General features: G+C 48.0%; 1 long non-coding RNA gene across 1 annotated transcript; it reads right to left on the reverse strand.

Moving 5' to 3' along the window:
• Positions 1-980: 980 nt before the first annotated feature.
• On the reverse strand, positions 981-19,555 carry LOC131500607 (uncharacterized). Its single transcript, XR_009256382.1, has 3 exons — positions 18,734-19,555; positions 3,142-8,148; positions 981-3,033 (listed from the first exon to the last, which is right to left on the reverse strand). It is a non-coding gene; the product is annotated as an uncharacterized LOC131500607 (long non-coding RNA).
• Between the last annotated feature and the right edge of the window lie 909 nt (positions 19,556-20,464).

A 20,464-nucleotide genomic window follows, 5' to 3' on the forward strand; every position in this document is an offset into this window, starting at 1 on the left:
TAATGCTCCTGCGACACACTCCACAAAATCCACAGCCCTCACTCAGGCGTGGGGGCAGAGGCGCGCTTTCAGGGGCCTGACTCTCGATGCTCCCGGAGGTGCTCCCGTGGCCTCTTGAGGAGCCTAGCTGCTCCCCGAGGCCTCCTGGTGCCGGCTAAGTGTTCAGTGTTATTTGTGGGGGGAAGATGGGCAGGAGGGAGGAACACAGAGAGGGAGGAAGGAAGGAAAATAGGAAAGCGGGGGAGGGAAGGCCGACCTCAGCTCTGCGATGGGGGTGGGGGTGGGGGTGGGGGTGGGGAGGAGCCAGAGCGGCTCCGCAAGGTCTTTCCTGCCAGGACGGAAGGGCCTGATCTGCAGAGGGGCTGCGAGGCCCCCGCCACTGGCCTGCTGTGGCCCCAGGAGCCAACGGGCTCGGGACTCTTCTGGGCGTTGGGAACCAGGCCGGGAAGCGCACTTCGAGCGAGGGCGTGAGGGGGTGGAGGGTGGAGAGAGCAGACAGGGAACAGAGGGAAGTGGAGGGGCAGAGGCGTGCTGCTTAGCAACGGCAGGAGAAGATTTAGGGAAGTGACAGGACCATTTCTCCCCGCGCCTCAAAGGGAGGGTTTTTTTTTTCCCCCAGAGCTGCCTGCCGCCTACACTGGCGGATCTTGTTGTGGCGGCTCAGAACGCGGGTTAGAAGTGGGGGGGGGGGGGGGGGGGGAGGCTCCCCGCAAGTCAGGGCCATCGCTGGGGCAGGCTGGCCCGCCACGTGTGCGGCCACCAGGCTCTCAGCAACTCCAAGGGGACCTCTCCTCTGGGCCCTGGAAGGAAGGGAAGGAAGCCAGCCTCGCAGGAAACACCACCAGCGATGCAACCTCAGCCTCCTCTCTGGAAGGTGCTGGGGATTCTCCCTTCCCTTTCTTCTGCCCCAGGACCCTGCTGGCAGCAACCCCCCCCCCCCCCCCCCCCCCCCCCCCCCCCGAGCTTCCTCCCCACTGAGAATTCTCAGTTGCTTTGCTTTTTTAATTTGGTTTTCTCCGGCTCAGAATCGAGATCAAAAGAAGAAATTCTTTGCAGCCTTTTAGGAATAATTCCCAGAATCGCCCCCTGGAAATGCATACATAATGACCATAATTATTTAAAAAGGAGTCTTTCTCCGTTTCTTTTCCATCTCTGCGGCAGGCTTGGAGAGGACAGGCGAGAGGGAAGCGAGCGGCTAGGGTGTCTTTGTGGTCGCAGGGTTTAACTGCATGAACCGTGTTCTCGCAGGCGAAGTGTGGGACCCACACGCCACCGGCTTGCGGCACGTGACAGGGCTCTAGATGGTGCAGACAACAAATGCAAAAGGCAGTTCGCTAGCGCTAAACACCCCGACTGGCCTGGTGGGAAGTTACTCCCTTTCTAATTGGTGTTACTTGTCTTGAGTCCATCAAGTCTTAAGCTGGGGCTGGGTCTGTCCTTACATTCCGGGAAACTTGCTAACCTTCCTTCTGACTGGGGCAAACGGCAATCCCCAGGCTGAGAACAAGTAAGAGCGACTACCTGCAATTTACTAGGGCTGCTTTTCGTTGTGATTATTTAAAGAAAAATTTTTTTAAGGTTTATTTATTTTTGAGAGAGAGAGAGAGAGCACGAGCGAGCTCTAACGGAGCAGGGGCAGAGAGAGAGGGAGACACAGAATCCGAAGCAGGCTCCAGGCTCTGAGCTGTCAGCACAGGTCCCGATGCTGGGCTGGAACCCACAAACCACCAGACCATGACCTGAGTTGAAGTCTGACCCTTAGCAGACTGCGCCACCCAAGGCGCCCCCATTGTGATTATTTTTTTGTGAGCCCTGGGGGTGGTGGGGGAGGGGGACTTTGCACTAAAGGCTGGTTCCTTTTTACAGGAAAGACAAATAATTAGTAACTAATAATCAAAGTGGTTGCTGGACCCTGCCGAATGACAAACGCTTTGGAAAAGTCTCCAGCCTGTCAGCCCCTCGATCCAGGAGGCCAGCTTTCCCCCTGGCAGGCTGTGGGTCAAGTTGAGGGAAGGATCCCGTTCAAGGTCAGCTGGTCGAGTTGGTCAGCAGCTGGCCCCCAAGGAGGCTCAGATGGGAGTTTTTAATTTTTTTCGGAGCCACTCAGCCTGGCTTGGCACCCACTCGTAGCCCATTCTGTTTCTTGAGATTCGAGAAGTCAGCTCCTCAAGGTCCACTTGGGGACACACGGCCATAGAGTGTGGGTGGCTGCCATACCTGATTTCCCTCTGGACAACCACCAATCTGTCCTCTTGGATCTGGGGTTTGAGCAGAGCAGACCTACCCGGTGGCTTTAGGGCTGGCATGCCATCTGAGCCTGGCTTCCCCTGGGCATCCCATTCTTCTGGCCACAGCGATGGATGGGCTCCGGGAAGGGCAGAGAGATGCATGGAGACTCTTGCTGGGAATTCTGGGGCTGGCTGGCTCTTTCCCACTGGCCTTGATCCTGAGAAGATGAGACTAGAGCCATTTCTGCCACCACAGGGAAGGAGCCAACAATGAGGGAAGGGGGGCGGTGAGAAATGAAGAGAGAGAGAAACCCGATCCTGATGGTATCAGTTCCATCCCTGGATCCAGCGGTGCCTGAAGCCAGCCCTCTACCCTTGGCCGCCTTTAGAGCTCCCCACGGAGCCAACGAATTCCCCTTTCATGTAATCTAGTAAGGATCAATGCTTCGGTCACTTGCAACCACGAGTCTTAACTGATGCAATGGTTCAGTGCAAATCCTTGGCCGCTGGGAGAGCAAGAACCCAAGGGGTTTGCCGTACCCACGTAGGTGAGTGGCATCGTCACCCTACGCAAACATGGGCACAGGAAAAGTTATGAAAGCTCCGAAGTTCAGAGGAACAAGTAGTAGCCACAGGCTGAGTGTGTTGCACGAAACGGCTTATTTCATCCGGGGAACAGTCCTACACGGCCGTCCGCTTTCGGCACCATTTTACAGATGAGAAGACTGAGGTCCGGGGGTCTCTGTGAACCTTCAGGGCAGAACCAAGGCTTGCCACTCAGCGCCGTATCGTCCCAGCCGTGTCTCTACAGTAAACAAGGAAATGACTCACTGCTACATACTAGACTCTGGGGATGTGGGACAGGGAAGGGACCAAGGGGCGGGGCTGTTGGGCAGCACAGGGTGATACTTACGGAGCAGGTGGCACGAATGCCTCCATCTGCCCCCAACCCCGGCAGTCATGGGGTGCACACAGGCCTGCAGAAAGGGCTCCAGCTCTTTGCACCTCTGGTTGGGACAGAAAGGCAGAGAGGGCCCTGGGATTCCATCAGCATCCATCAGTACTCATTGGCTGTGGGGCTCCCGACGAGCCCTTCTTGACTCTTGGGAAATGGAGACCCCGGCTCCTGGCCTTGCTCATGTGACCCAGCAACCCGAGTATCAGATGAGGACAAAGATGTCAAGGATTAATATTTGCAAACATCGAAAGGGGGGCTTCAGGATGGAGGGAATCCCTGGACTTCCCGGAGGTGGCCTTGCAGGTGTGGACTGGCGTAAACTGACTCCCTGTACTCGCCCCCACCCCAGAGCTGTGGAGAGACAGGCCCAGCGTGACCTGAAAGGAACCTTTCTGGCCCCAAAGCCAAGAGAGATGAGAACTGTGAAGGAGAGAAGCGAGAGCTCGGCTACAGGCGCTTGGGGGTTTATTTTTACCCTGTTATCTCTATCCTGAAATGTCAAGCGTGGAGCCGCCTCTCCCACCAGCCCCCCAGCCTCCCCAGCCATTCAGCGTGGCAGCGCAGCCTGGAAACAGGCCCCATTCTCCTTCTCTGGTTCCTCCGCCTCTCCAAGAGAGTCACAGCGCTATGGAGACGGGAGGCATGGAAACCCTGAAATAGAGAAGTGGGAAGTGAGACCTTTTATTTGGGTTCTGGAACAGGCTCACTTCCTCCTAGAGGCCCCGGGGCGCAGAGGAGGCCCTTGGAACTGTCAGGTACCTATTCTAAGGTTTGCATCAAATCGGTTCTTTATGGTGCAAGACTCAGAGATCCCTACTTACACGGGGTTATATAATAAAGATTGTTTAATTGGCTGAGGCCACCGAAAGGCCTAGCAAAAGGTCAGGCTTCGGGTAGGGTTCGAGCCAGGGGTTTTTTGTGCCATCCCAAAGACTCGGTTCTCTCCCTCTCTCGGCTCCGTGTTCTGTGGTGTTGGCTTCAACCTCGGGCACCACTCTGTGCTCCCCAACAATCTTTAGCACTTCTAGAATCTTCCCCCGTGATCACAAATGGCTGCAGCAGTGGGTCTAGACCTCACATCCTCATACTGGTGGCTCCCAAGGAAGAGAGAGGAACCTTCTTTTTGCCACAAGTTACCAAGAAGTGTCCTCCTGTGTTTCGTTGGCTATGACTGGGTTGTATGACCATCCCCAAGCCAATCATTTTGGTATGGGGCAGGAAGGTGAAATACACATTGATCCGATTAAGCCAAACCAGATTCCCAAGAACAGGGAAGCAGTGGTTTCCCACAGGAGATTTCAAGCACTGGACCCAAAAGGTGATGGAATGGATCTGCTGAGCAGCAAGCAGGAGGCTGTTCTGCACTTTATTCACTTTGTTTGATCTTTCCCTACTCAGGAAGGCCCCTGAGGTTAGACGTGACAGTTCTTTCCTATCCAGAAAGAGGCAAACATCAACATCTCTTTCTGTCTGTACGTTTACCTGAGGTTCTGAGTTCTACGAATCCTGGGTCCATCGTTCCCAAAATTGCACCAAGGCAACAGACTCTCCCCCAGGTAGACGGGGAGGTACAGGCTAAAGGGTCATCTGTTTACCTGCCAAAGTCCTCCTCTGCATTCAAAATTTTTTTTTTAATGTTTATTTATTTTTGACAGAAAGAGAGACAGAGCATGAGCGGGGGAGGGGCAGAGAGAGGGAGACACAGAATCCGAAGCAGGCTCCAGGCTCCGAGCTGCCTGACGTGGGGCTCGAACTCACAGACCGTGAGATCATGACCTGAGCCGAAGTTGGACGTTTAACTGACTGAGCCACCCAGGTGCCCCAGCTTCCTCTGCATTCAAAATAAAACTCACACTCTACACGCTGGCTTCCCTATCACTCACCACACATTCAGCCATTCCAGGCTTCTTATCGATCATTCCTGAGACAAGCCAATCAGTCACCTTATTCCTACAGAGCCTTTCCACTTGCTCTTTTTCTAGGATCTAGAATTCCTTTAAATCTTTTCAGAGTTGGCCCCATCTCATCATTCAGGACTCTGCTTGAACATCACACCTTCTTGGAAGCCTTCTCTGACCTACCTGGGGCGTAAAAACCATCTGAAATTACTGTGTTCCTTGATGGCTTGAGTATCTCTCCCCCTTTGCTAGACTGTAAGCTCCACAGAGCAGGGACTGCGCTGGTCCTACTGATGTGTGTCCCTCGTAATTCCTCCTTCTGTGTCCGCCATAGTGGAGGGACTCAATACATATTTGCTGGGTCAACGAAGGAGAAGTCTTTTCTGAATGACCTTGTAAACGTTTCTGGAGCAGGGCAACTTGTTACATTTGTCCTGGCTTTAACTTGGTGCTTACCAAAACATGGCAGCAGAGCGATGCGTTCAAAGTCGCACCCTAATTAGTAGGGAACGGGACCTGGGTAGCACCAATGGCTCCTTTCCTAGGCCAATGCATGTGAACATCTGAGGGCATGAAACTGTAGAGAGGCACCTGGGGCCACCTGTCCATCCAGGTGTCTAAGTATGGTGGCAACACCACCATTCACAAGTAAAAGCACGGAAACAGCGTGGGGTGGAATTGTTTCCTCCTTTCTCCACTGAGGCAGAGAGAGAAGAATGTCCCCGAAGAAGAATGTCTCGCCTGGTCCACTGTAGACCCCAAAAATCAAAGTCAGAAACTCAACGTGCTGATGACTCAGAAGAACCCACATGTTCTTGATGGACACAAACTCTCCTCGAGGCTACCTAGATCTGCTCGTCTGTGACAGTCCTCAGGACGATCCGGTGAGTGTGGATGGCTCAGCCCAGAGAACGGGAACTCAAAAGCACATCGGCAGACAGACCTCGGTTGTTCCTGTACTCCGCAGACAGCATGCCGTCTGGAGCATCTCAAGTATTCTGCTGTTGATGGTTTTCCGCTCACCCAAACAGATCCATCATTCCTCTGTTAGTCCCTCACAAGACACTCTGAACTTCGTTCTCCTAGACTCCACAACATTTGTAATAATATCTATATTTAGGTGATAATTTGAGTAAGACTCATCTTCCCCACTGGACTCCAAACTTCTGAAAGGCGGGGATGATCTCATTACCTCACTACCGTGTCCAGTGGTGTAAGTAAACCAACCCCTTGCCCAACTTGTAGAGTGAGCCTCGTAAACAGTTTTTGAATGGGAGGGGGGAAAAGCGAATGGAACTCGGGGTCTGCTGGGAAAGCACGTTACAGCCGGCCTGACTCAGCTGGAAGACAGCAAAGAGGCTGGATCTTTCAAAGTGAATCAGACCTCGTCACTGGCTGACCACCCTGTCCTCTCCATCAAGGCATCTCCCATGCCTAGAATAGTATCTATCACAGAATAGAGAGTCTGCAGACGGTGGAAGAATAAATCAATGAATGGACACTGTTCTTTCCCTTCCCAAAGAAGCTGGTTACCTTCTTAAGGATAAATTCCTGGAAAGGGAGAATGGGGGGTGGGGTGGGGCAGAGAGCCATAGTATGCAAATGTGCTGAATCAAACCCAATGGTTTAATTTGGGTCATCCCCTTCAGACTCAGCGGTACCTTCGAGGAGTTTGTCTCCATTAAGAACATGTGGGTTCTTCTGAGTCACCAGCACGTTGAGGTTCTGACTTTGATTTTTGGGGTCTGCAGTGGACATCTGGGTCCTAATGGGTAGTTTTGCATCTGACATTTAACCAACCAAGGGCTCAAGCTATTTGGTCTTTGTCCCTCCTTCGGAGGTGACAGAGATTCCAAGACCTCATTCTTCAATCGCCAACCCCAAATCAAATACCAAAAAATCTCCCCCCCAACCCATCATGAAAAACCTCCATAAAACCAAATCTCCAAACATGCCTGGGTGTCAAGCCCACCCCCACCCAGCTAGCAAAAGGTGGCTCACTTTTGAACTACAAACTCCCTTCTAGAACCAGAAGGAAAGGAATAAGGGATTTACGGGTCGCCTCAGAGTTGTAGGTTCTGGCTTGTCCCCAGGATGAGTTCATTATTTATTCTTAGAGACCGGACTCAAATTAAACAAACAGTGCCTATAAATAGAGCAGGATACACTCAGCTCAGTGTCACTGAAAGGTCCTTTTCACAGGGACAGATGCGCTAAATGGATGTTCTCAGGTTACCCCGCTGGTACTATGTGAAAAAGGGTTGTCCTTTTTCTTGTTAAGTGTGGTCCAGGAGCGAAGCAGGTGAGTCAGACATTGGGATTTGGCCTGATCCTGTCTCCTTCGTTTCTTTTTTTCTAAATTCTCATTCACGTTATAACCGAGAGGGAGCCGGAGAGGAAGGATGTCACTCTATAAGCGCCCTGGCTGGACAATTTGGCATTTCCCTCGGGGAATGGGTCCTGGCTCAGGTTGTATTTGACAGAGTGTTCTGGTCTTTTAGATTAGATTGCAAACTCCCTAAGGGAAGGGACCAAATGGTAGACTTTCCTCTTGGTTTCTCCCATGCTGCCAAACACAGAGATGGCTAGCGTTTCCATGGCAGACCTGGAGCTACGAATTAAACGGACTGTCCTCAGGCATGGGGACCTGTCTGGTAGGGAGCAAGGCAGCTTGTGTTCCAAGCCTGCTATGGCTTTGCTCTGCCTCTCACTGGGTAGTGCGCTTGAACTGTGCAGTGATCACATCACCGTGACAGACAAGTTGGGGTGGAAAGACCTGGAACAACTGTGAAGAGACATCAAGCAACGGGGCAACCAGGTCAAATCACCGGAGGGACAACAGTGATCACCGAATCGGCACTTGGCCAGCTCATTCCAAGCACTGTTCTAGAACATCGCAACAGCTCACTTAATCTTTCTAAAAACCCCTATGACTTAAGGACCATGATGATCTCTATTTTACAGATGAAGAAAGTGAGGCACCGGTTGAGTATTACCTTGCTCGAGGTCAGACGGCTGGTGAGTCAGGATGGGGAGTCAGGCAGTTGAGCTCAAGAGCAGCCTCCTGGAGTCAAAATTAAGTGCACAGAGTCTGTATCTGTCAGTTTTATCGCTTGGGTCCGGACCACGCCCGGAACTCCCTGTCAGCATGGGATTGAGGTCAGGCCAATGACCCTGAATCTCAGGATTTCTTCTGGGAATGCTAGGCACAAGACACACGGACCTTCCCTGTGGATTGGCACAGGAGGTGGGCACCTCGCAAGGGCCACAGCCATCTGGCCGCTCCAGGAGGAACGTGGCTGAGAACGAAATCAGCGCTGAGAAAAACAGGTCTTGGTGATGGTCTTCGAACCCTGAGTCCAGCTGCACTTAAAGGTGGACAAGCCCTTCAGCCTTGAGCTTTCAGGAGCCAGTATCTCCCCTCTGCTGTTGTAAGCCAGTCAAGGCTGATTTCCTATCATGTGCAGCTGACAGAGTCCCTAACAGAGCCAGCCGGCCCCTAATAAAGCATGATTTGGCCAAACCAACAGCCCAGCCCCACCCACAAGTGATAGCTCTTTCCTCGCCCTGTTGGAATCTTCCAGAAACACGTACCAGCCTGCTTCCGTGCACTTGCACAATGGCTCCTTTCTCTGTTTACTGAAATCCCAAACACTCTGCTGAGGCCTCCCCCACGGTATCCGTCAGAATTACCTACCGCTTCGCTTGGTTACCACAGTATGGAACTTAGGTGCTTACTTAGCCCTTAGCCTATTCTGCCTTGAGATAGTTATTTACAAGTCATCATTAACATGCATTGAACGCATGCGCTCAGCTCAGCGAGGGGGTTCAGAGCCAAGACCATCAGCACGTAGCTGAGCTCTTTCTAAGCGTTGGGCACTCCGCTCAGCGCTTGGCACTGAGCATTTATGTGGCTGCATCTCCTAAAAAAAACCCTACAGGGCAGCTACGAATGAGATCCCCACTTGACACATAATAGGATGGTAAGTTAGGAGGTTCCGGCAAGACTTGGAGATTTGAACAGAAATTGCAAAGCGAGTGGCCAGGTGTGGATGTAGGTTTTTCCCAGCAAAGACTCGACAACCAGTTTCAAATACTAATCCCTCATTCACAAACCCCTAAACCACAAAGAAGATGTAAAAGACTCAATAGGTATGAAGAGAGGATTTTACTACTTTTTTTTTTTTTTTTTTTTTTACAAACACCATGCTGTCATCCACCTCCCAACACACACACACGTATGTGAGCAAGGTGGGGGTGTTTAACCTATTTGTGCATCTCAAGCCTGGGGAGAGTGGCTTCTTTGAGATACTACGGAGAGTCTGATGAGCCATCCTGTTGCTGCAGAGATGGAGACACAGGGAACCGTGCCTGACTCACTTCTGAGAAGTTCAGAGGGTGAGAGACGTGGCCAGGAAGTTTATGAGCCCAACGCTCATTCTGGCGAAGACTGTACGTGTTTTCCTGTGGCCTCACGTGAGCAAGCTGCCTAATGGGTCACCTTAGAGAGTGTCTCGCAGGGCGGCCTAGAAGGGCCTTGAGCCCTCATCAGACAGAGGCTGGAGGCGGATCATCAGACTCAGAGGAGTGTTAGTGAGTCCCTGGTGTGAGTTACCCTGTCAATGCTGGGGACTGTCCACCACCCTCCCATTACCCCGTGTGATACTTGAGCATACCGAGAGGGGGCGACACCATCTTTGGGTTCTAATAGTCAAGTAGGAACTCCACCCACCCACCCACCCTCATTTTGCCTTACATCTTCTCTCTTCCAACCTCTTGTGTGTACATTTTGGGGGAAGACAGTGTCTATTTCCTTCTTCCTGAAGGCCAGTGGCCCATTATGGTGGGCCTCAGGTGGAGGAAGAGGAGAGGAGGCTTATTTTTAAATAAAGTTTGAAGTGTTGATTAACATACTGGACACGACACTCTGATTTGGGAAATGAGACTAATCTGTGACCTAGAAATCATAGGACTTTAATTAAAAAATTAGGCATGAAAAGCAAAGTCATGGTGCCTGCCTGAAGTTTTCATGCACGGCCAGGACAAGGATGTACCCCACTGAAATTTGAAAGAGCTAAGATAAGACAAAAGTAAAGTTGCCTTGATGGCCTCACCTCATGAGCTCTCCTAGATAGAAGGCCAGATGGGGTAAGTGACCTGCTCGGGGTCACAGAGCTAGTAAAAAGGCAGAACTGTGTTCTTAACCACAGTGCTATGCTGTTTCTACACTCCAGGAAATTACTGTCTCTCCTGCCTATTCTTATCTTATTTTTCTCAAATTACCTCCCTTTGCCTCCATGTATCATACATGGCCCTGGACCAGTGTTGACAGAAGCAGGGTATGATCCGAGGTGGGTAAGGTTATCCAAGGATGACATCAGTCAAGAACATGCTTCAAAGACCAGCGAATCCCTGAGCACCACATCTGGAGAATTTCCTGTCTCCATCTACCTCAATGCTTTGATGATGACTTAAGACACTATTGGTATCTTATTTTTTTAATTTTTAATGTTTATTTTTGAGAGAGAGAGAGAGAGTGAGCATGAGCGGGGAGGGGCAGAGAGAAAGGGACACACAATCTGAAGCAGGCTCCAGGCTGAGCCGTCAGCACAGAGCCCGATGTGGGACTCGAACCCATGAACCGTGAGATCATGACCTAAGCCGATGTCAGACGCTTAACCGACTGAGCCACCCAGGCACCCAAGACGCTATTGGTATTATTAACACAACATTGAACCTTACTAAGTTCCAGGCACCATGCTAAGTACTTTTCACACGTTTTCTGATTAAATCCTAGCAGCCCTGTGGAAAGGATCCTCCTGCGCATTATTCCTGTTTACACAGGAGGCAACTGAGGCTTGGAGCACCTTGCACAGGTTTCATGGCCAGCCAACAGAGGTCTGAGCCTACAGCCTGCATGCCTGGGCATCATAAGGCACTCAGCACATGCCTGGAACCCCCCAGCCACCTTCGCACCAAGCCTGCCAGGAGTTACCTGATTCTATGCCTACTCACTAAAACGGACCCTCTATCAGCATTTCTGTTGGTTTCCAAGAAGTTTATTTGATTGGATCCAATCACACAGGGCTCTTGGGTCTTGATTTTTCTGGAGCAAAACATGTTACTTGCTTGGGGTGCGGGCAGAAGGATACGACCTGTGGTTATAAGGGTAGTGACGGGATATGGGTCTTCTCTACCATTTGAGATGGGAATACATGGGCCCCAGTCTGAAGCAGAAGCCAATATCCAATAGAACTTGGTGACCACAGTATGGATCTCTCTAGACCTGTGATCTATCCCACTGTGACATCAAGTAAAGCCTGTGCCTAAATTTTTCACCTCCTCCCCCAATGGGGATGTCTCAAAAATCTATCCGTAGTTAACAGTATCTCAATGGAAACTAATGTAGTAGTTGCGAACGCAGGCTTGGGAGTCGGAGTGACTTGGTTCCATTTATTAGCTATGAATCCTCCCCCCAGGCACTTCATTTCTGACCTTTGAGGTTGGTAAAATAGTGATAATAGTATCTTCCTCTTAGTATTTGTGAAAAGCCATCAATCTGTTCACAGATATTCCAATTCCCCTTCCTCTCTAGGTATGTGATAAAATCAATATTATACTTTTTATGCACTTTGAAGCGAACCACACCCATGTGACTTGCCTGCCAGCGAAATGATGACAGTGATTTCCTGCCACCAGGGGGAAGCTTTGCAAGCTGGTGTGCGGTTTGCTTTTTAACTTCAGGGGTTCCTAGCAGCCTGGGTCCCTGAGTGTCTGTGATGAGCACCACCCCTCCTCCCTGGTTCTAATCATCACTGGATACATAGCATGAGTGAGAAACACATCTTTGTTGTTTTAAGCCAATGAGGTTTGGGGGTTGTTTCTTACTGCCATCACCTAGCCTATCCTGACTAATACACTGTTGGTGGGAGGGAGGATTCAATTAAAAACAAAACAAAACAAAAAGCAAGCACAACTAAGATACTGCCATGCACCCACAAGAATGGCTGTAATCAGGAAAACAGACAATGGCAAGTGTTAGCAAAGATGTGGAGAAAGCCGGTGCCTCCTATATTGCTGGCGGGAATATAAAATAGCGCAGCCCCTTTGGAAAACAGCTTGACAGTTTCTTAAAAAGTGAAACATAAGCTCACGTACCACCCGGCACTTCAACAAAGTATCTGCCCCAAAGAAATGAAAGGTATGTCCACGTACAGGCTTGGATGTGTGTGTGTTCCCAGCAGTGTCATTCATGGTAGCTACGAAGCTGGAGCAAACCAGATGGCCATCATCCGGTACCTAGATACAGAACACGCGGTCTATCCTTACAAGGTCATACTACTCAGCAATAAAAAAGGAACAAAATGCCAATACATGCTACCACATAGACAAACCTCGGCAACATATGGAGTGAAAAGAATCCAGATGTAAGATCATGGATTGAAAGATTAAATTTCTCTGAAGTGTACAGAGAAGGCAATTTTGTAGACACAGCAAGCAGTTCCGTGGTTGCCTGGGACTGAGAGGGAGAGTGGGAATTGACTGCAATTAGGTTTGAGGTGGCGTTGGGAAGTGACGGAATGTTCTAGAACCGGATTGTGATAGTGACTGCACAACTCTATACATGTTCTGACAATTAGTGAGTTGTACACTCACAATGGGCCAATCTAACGGTATATAAATTCTACTCCAATAAAGCTGTTAAAAAAATGAACTAAGCGGCAGTATCTGGCACATAGGGAAAGATCAGTAGACGTTTGTTATTATGTATCATTTTAGGAACGGGAGTCTAGGACTGAGACTCTGCAATGAACTGATGAGGAGTAAAGATCTACATCCACTGAAGAAGGGAGGTCTGGCAGTTGACCTTTGTGTTTCCACCCCCAAACTTTGTATTTCCTCTATACTGACCACTACCTGCAAAAGGCCCAGGGGATATTTACAGTACCAACTGCTGGAAAGATGGGAGTCCCGTCCTTGACTAGAATCTTAGTTTGTTCAGGCTGCTATAACAGAGTATCAAGGTCGGGTGATTTATAAATAATGGAAACGTATTGTTCATAGTTCTGGAGCTTGGAAGTCCAAGGTCAAGGTGCTGATAGATTTAGTGTAAGGTGAGGGCCTACTTCCTGGTTCATATATGGTCATCCTCTCTGTATCCTCCCATGGCAGAAGGGGTGAGAAAGCTCTCTGGGGTCCCTTTTCTAAGGGCACTAATCCCATTCATGAGGGCTCTACCCTCATGACCTAGACTCCTCCCAAAGATCCCATCTGGGCTACATCACACTGGGGATTCGTTTTCTTTCTTTATTTAAAAAAATCAATCAAACAATTAATTAATTAAAACACAACACAGAGAGAAATCATGAGTGGCGGAGGGGCCAAAAGAGAGAGGGAGAGAGAGAATCTCAAGCAGGCTTTGTGCTGTCTGCCCAGAGCCCAAGGCGGGGGCTCGATCCCACGAGTCGTGAGATCACGATCTGAGCCGAAATCAACAGTTGGACGCTTAACGGACTGAGCCACTCAGGCACCCTGGGGATTAGTTTTCAAGCTATGAATTTTAAGGGACACAAACATTCAATCTATAGCAATTAGGGACCATGTGGGCCCTCTGGTTAGCAGGAAGCACCAGCAGAAAAGCAGTGATGCATTATCTGCTCACCCGGCTTTCTGGATGCACAGCCAGGTCCCCATCAGAGAAGTGCGTGCGTGGTCGTTTCTATTTCCAGGCGCTTCTCCCCACCTACAACATTCTCACAGTGTGTTCATCTCTCTGTCTACTCCTTGGAGAAAAGAGAAAGCTTGAATGATTTTGTAATTAAATAAAACAATGTTTAAAAGTGAGCAATTAAGCCCTGAGATAAAAACTAAGGAAATAGGGGCGCCCGGGGGGCTCTGTCAGTTGAGCGTCCGACTTCGGCCCAGGTCATGATCTCATAGTTCATGAGTTTGAGCCCTGCGTCAGGCTCTGGGCTGATGGCTCAGAGCCTGGATCCCGCTTTGGATTCTGTGTCTCCCTCTCTCTCTGCCCCTCCCCTGCTCACGCTCTCTCTCTCTCTCTCTCTCTCAAAATTAAATAAACCTTAAAAAAAAAAAAAACGAAAATAACTCTACAGATGGCAGAAGGAAAGAATGAAAAGTAAAAAAAGCAGATGTAAGCAAGTTAGAAAACAGAAAAACAATAGGGGTTGGTAAGAAAAATCAAAGACCTAATTCTTTTATTTTTTTTTTATTTTTTTTTTTTATTAAATTTTTTTTTTTTCAACGTTTTTTATTTATTTTTGGGACAGAGAGAGACAGAGCATGAACGGGGGAGGGGCAGAGAGAGAGGGAGACACAGAATCGGAAACAGGCTCCAGGCTCCGAGCCATCAGCCCAGAGCCTGACGCGGGGCTCGAACTCACGGACCGCGAGATCGTGACCTGGCTGAAGTCGGACGCTTAACCGACTGCGCCACCCAGGCGCCCCAAGACCTAATTCTTTTAAAAGACCAATAAAAGAGAGAAACTTCTGGCAAGGTTGCATAAGGAAAACAAAATACAAATAAATAGTGCTAGATTGAGTCTAAAAGGGACTAGAAACAAAGACATGGAAGGAGATTAAGCTAACGAAGAGCCTATGTTGAAATTTATGCTGATAAAATATTAGCCAAAATAAGGCCACATAATTCACTCAAGAGCAAGCAGAGAAAACCCAAGTAGACAAAAAGTCATAAAGGAGACTGCTAAAGAAGTCTTGGGCACTGTGATGAAACGTGTGTGCTCCGATGATTTGGGGGGTGGGGGGCAAATTCCGGCAAACCTCAAGGTAAGAGATAATTTCTACGTGATTTAGTTGTTCCTAGGGACTGAGAAAGTTTAAAAGTGTCCTAATTAGTTCTACAAATCTAACCCAACCCTGATAAACAAATACTGAGAAGAGAGGAAGAGAGAGACAGAAACGCTATGGGAGAGAACGAGATTATTATAGACCAAACCTACGTAGGGATAGCGGGCTACACTGCCTGGTGTCCGTCCCCCCGCCTCCCCCCGCCCCCCCCCCCCGCCATCCACATCCACTTGGAACCTCAGAATGTGACCTTATTTAGAAATAGGGTCTTTTATTTTGGGGGGGGGAGGGGCAGAGAGAGAGGGATAGAGCAAGAATCCTAAGCAGGCTCTGTAATGTCAGCGCAGAGCCTGATGCAGGGCTCGAACTCACGAACCGTGAGATCATGACCTGAGCCAAGATCAAGAGGCAGATGCTTAACCGATGGGGGGGGCCCTAGGCACCCCCCCCCCCACCAGACATAGTTATTAAGATGAGCTCCTACTGGATTAGGGTAGGCCTAAACACAATGACTGGTGTCCTTCTAAGAAGAGGAGAGGACACACGGGGACAGAAGAAAGAGGCCATGTGAATGCCGAGGCAGAGATTGGAGTGACACAGCCATGTGGCAGGAACTTCAGGCATTTCTGGCAGCCACCAGAAGCTGGAAGAAGCAAGGAAGGTTCTCCCTTAGAGCTTCTGGAAGGCACACGGCCCTGGTGACGGCCTGATTTTGGACTGCTGGTCTTCAAACTATGGAGAGCTGTTAACGCATATATTTGCTCCCCAGTTTGTGGTATTTGTTATGGCAGCGCTAGGAGACCCGTATAGATAGGGAGGTAAGGATTCCCCTATTTCTTTGGTGACTTCAGTCTCTTTGTGTTACAAAAGTCCCAGCACTGCTTCCTGTTGTGGTCTTGCCCAGATGGCCTCGAAGGGTAGCCTCAGCAGTGGGCTACCCCCAAGCAACTGTGGGGCCAGGGGGCCATATGCCATATGGCTAAAGTATTTAAAGCTATAAATAAAACTGTGTTTAAAAATTACTAAACCGGGTGCCTGGGTGGCTCAGTCAGTCAGTTAAGTGTCTGAGTGTGGCTCAGGTCACGATTCGTTGAGTTCAAGCCCCACTTTGGGCTCTCTGTTGTCAGCAGTGTGGAACCTTCTTCAGATTCTCTGCCCCTCCCCCTCTCTCTTTGCCCCTCCCCTCCTCTCTGCCGCTCCCCCTTCCCCTCCTGCACACGCGCTCCCTTTTCCTCTCAAAAATAAATAAGAACTTAAAAAAAAAAATTGTTCTACTTCTCCGTTGATGAATGTATTTTCCTAACCACTTGGGGAGCCAAGCTTGGATTTATAATTCTTTCAAGCTCCTTGGTGGTCTGAAATATTATTGTTGTAAAGACACTTGAATGCCCTTTCCTCATGGCTCCTGGCTCCTTCCTACATCATAATGGGCCTTGTGGGAATACTGCAGACACTCCAGCCCGCGTGTCCGGGCTTCGTCTGTACTCCACACAACCCACTGTGCTTGGTCACTGATCAGGCCCAGGGGTGCAAATGTCTGTAGTGTGGTTCTCCCTGGGGAGGATGGACCTAGGAAAGAGGCCGGCACCAGTGCTGGGTACAGGCTAGCACCATTTAGGTAGAAAATTCTGGGTCCTGGCTATTCAGAACATGGTCTAGAAGGCAGGGGACATGCAGGCCCCCAGAATTCCCAACCCAGATAGGTCTGCGCTTACTTGCAGGGCCTGTGGTGTCCCCACCTGCTGGGGAGGAGTGTGGCGAAAAGAGGGACGGAGCAAAGCCCTATAAAGCCGCCCGGGGCCCGGGTCTAAGGGAGTGGCTGCTTAGCACTTTGTCACACTGCCCCAAAAGATCCAACCCAACAGCACATTGAAGACAAGTAGATAATTCATTAATAGTTTGGTGGGACATCAGAGAAAGGAACCACGTTTCAAGCCACAGCAGATACTCTTACACGTCTCTGTCCTGTTGTTTAAGGTCTTCTCCCAATCACAGAGCCTCTAAAAAACAAGATTTCTTAACATTTACTTATTTTTGAGAGAGACAGAGAGAGAGAGAGAGGCAGAGCATGAGTCGGGGAGGGGCAGAGAGAGAGGGAGACACAGAATCCGAAGCAAGCTCCAGGCTCTGAGCTGACAGCACAGAGCCTGACGCGGGGCTTGAACCCATAGACCGTGAGATTGTGACCTGAGCCAAAGCCGGACGCTTAACTGACTGAGCCACCCAGGCACCCCCAAAATAAGATTTCTTTATGGAGAACAATCTAGCTTTAACCTCGTTCCCCCAGCAAAACAAAAGCCAAGCCATCATCTACCAATGCACAAGCATATCTAGTGGGTGTGATAAAGTGTGACGGCCCCTCCCTTCCCTCAAAGCAGCATATTACACTATTTACCAGAGGAAATCAAGTAGGGGACAGTGGCAGTATGAGACAGAGGGGCAATAGGTGAATCTTGCTGCTAAAAAAAAAAACCAGTTGAGTGCCTCCTATTTCGTAATCATTAAATAAAACAGAAGATGGAACACGACTGTATATTTAAAAGAATGATATAACATGACTGAGTACAGTTTAATTCCATCAGTCACAAATGCAAGGATAGTTCAATAATAGAAAATGTATGGATTCATCACACAGGTCACAGAAGAAAACCATATCAGCTAACAGAAGTCAACTTTCTTTCTTCCTGCAATACTCCTATTAAACCGGACAGAGGCTAGGGTGCCTGGGTGGTTCCATCAGTTAAGTGTCTGACGACGGTTGAGGTCATGATTTCACAGCTTGTGAGTTCGAGCCCCGTGTCGGGCTCTGTGCTGACAGCTCAGAGCCTGGAACCTGCTTCGGATTCTGTGTGTGTCTCTCTCTCTGCCCCTTCCCCACTCGTGCTCTGTCTCTCTCTCTCAAGAATAAAATAAACATTAAAAAAATTTTTAATTGGACAGAGTCAGAGGCTTAATATGAAGAATAATAAACCCAAGAGACTACAAAAAGGCTAACTGGTCAAATAATTGGAGGCACTTTTGCTAATTTAATAAAAGATAAGGCAAGAACGTTTAGTAGTCCAACTCAATATATTCTTAAATTCTGGAAGCTTCAGCTAAAGTGGGGCACATTGTGAGCCTGGGTTGAACCTAACTGTCAGTCCACATTTGACTTGTCTGATGTTTAAAAACGTTGAATTCATTTTCAACATTTAAGATTCTTACAGATTTCACATTAGAAATGATCTTTGGCATACTTTTTTTTTTTTTTTTTTTTTTTAAATCTGACCATCTGTCAACATGAGAGCTATTCCCCAAACAGCAAAAATTGGCTGGAGCTAAGTATGGACTTCCCCCTTGAGAAAAGATCTGTGTTCTGTTTGCCAAAGGCCTCAGTTTGGCCCAATTCATGCATTAATGTTACCTGCCTGGGCCCATGGGCATCTGAATTCTCCAACCCATGCTGGAGAATGGGTAAGAATAAGAAATAGAGAAATAGAGATAAGAAATAGAGAAAGAGGCATAAATATTGAAAAGGGGACAAAATTACCATTATTATTATTATTTTTTAAACCCACCCCAGCGCCTTCCTCTTGGGTGGGGATGCAATTTTTTTTTTAAGTTTATTTATCTTGAGAGTGAGAGAAAGAGAGAGAGAGAGAGTGCATGAGTAAGGGAGGGGCAGAGAGAAGGGGAGAGAGAATCCCAAGGAGGCTCCACACTCAGGGCAGAGAACGATACAGGGCTCAATGTTATGACCAACGTCAAGACCTGGCTGCTTAACTGATCGAGCCACCCAGGCACCCCTACTATTATTATTTTTGAATGCAATGATGGCCTACCTGTATTATCCAAAGGAACCAGCAGAGAAAATGTTAAGATGAGTTAGAGCTCTGCGAGGTAGCCAGTTATAAAAGCCGTAAACGTTAATGCCGCAGAATGATGAGAGGCTGGGGGAGGAAAGGGAGTATAATCACAGTCTGCAATGGCAACAAATAACTTTGAATTAACTTGGCAAGAAATGCGTCAAGGATTTATAGGACTCAAACCACCAAATCCTACCAAAGAACCAAAAAAACCCGACTTCGACACAAGTAAAGTAAAATGAGCCATTTTCCCAACATTGTAAGGGTGTCTATTATCACCCAAAGAACATAAGTGTAACGTAATTCTAATAAAAATCAAAACATAACATTTGTTGGAAACTTGACCCCAAATGTCCATCTGGAAGGATAAGTGCTTATGGATGGCCAGCTAGCCAATAAAAATTCCAAAAAGCATAATGTTAGGGAGGTATCTGTCCAAAAATGTATACCCAAACTTATTATGAAATGATAATTAAACTCACAAGGTCTTATATAGGCACAATCCTCATAACAGGAACAGAATTAGAAGCAAAGACCATATTCAAATATAAATATAAATACAGGAGGACAAAGGTGCTAATTTGCACTAGCAAGTAAAGAAAATATTCTTTCAACAAATGGTGCTGGCAGCTGGCTAACCATTTTGAACAAAGTTAGCTCCATCACCACCTGACAGGAGTTGTCAATGGAACAGAGATGGAAATGTAAAGAAAGAGAGAAAGAGAGGAAGAAAGAAAGAAGAACAGAAAGAAAGAAAGAAAGAAAGAAAGAAAGAAAGAAAGAAAGAAAGAAAGAAAGAAAGAAAACCAGAAGAAAATTTAGGCTTTCAGTTGAAAAGCCTATATATTGGGATATATATTCTCCAATGAAAAGGGAATTTTGAAAATACTGAAAGATTTGACAACATAGGCAATTTTGAAAATCTGAAAGGCAAAAAAGCATAGAAAAAAGGACAAAAGACAAATTTAGAAAAATGTACGCAATGCTCATGAACGTTAAAACCCTCCACAGATAGAACATGCACAAATAAACAAGAGAAAGAACATTTGATAGATAAAAGGGGGAATAGACACCAATACACAATTCACACACACACACACACACACACACACACACACACACACAAATACATACTCAAGAACAAATGGCCAGAAAACATGAAAAAACTGAACCTCATCGTCACTGAAGAAATATGCACTAAGTAAAATGGCACTTGAACTTGGCATACTGATGATAAAAGGCACAACAATACTATTGTTAGTGAGGTTGTGGGAGAGAATAGGTCATCTTATATTCTGCTAATGTGAATATAAGTGAATAAAACCTTTTTGGAGAGCAATTCAGTTGTAAGTATCATGAAGTAAAAACATGTTCTTACTCATTAGGAATTCCCACTTACAGAATTTATCCTGAGAACATGATCATGGATGTGTGCAAAGTTTTAGTGTAATTAAAAGATGCTCATTTCATCATTGCTTCTAATAGCGAGTAATTGGAAATGTAAGGGTCAACAGTATGGAACTGGTTTAATAATGCCCAAGGCTGAAAGGAGTGTGTGAGAGCAGTAGTCAGCATCCATTAGGATTGGTTGGTGGCTGTGAGGCACACTTGGTGAATATTCTAGATTTTACCCACAAAAGGAGATACTCTGTACCCCTCAGATCATGGTGTGGAAAAATATTTCTTACACTGGGAAAATGGGATACG

This window comes from Neofelis nebulosa, chromosome 18 (assembly GCF_028018385.1).
Source record: "Neofelis nebulosa isolate mNeoNeb1 chromosome 18, mNeoNeb1.pri, whole genome shotgun sequence".
Taxonomy (NCBI): domain Eukaryota; kingdom Metazoa; phylum Chordata; class Mammalia; order Carnivora; family Felidae; genus Neofelis; species Neofelis nebulosa.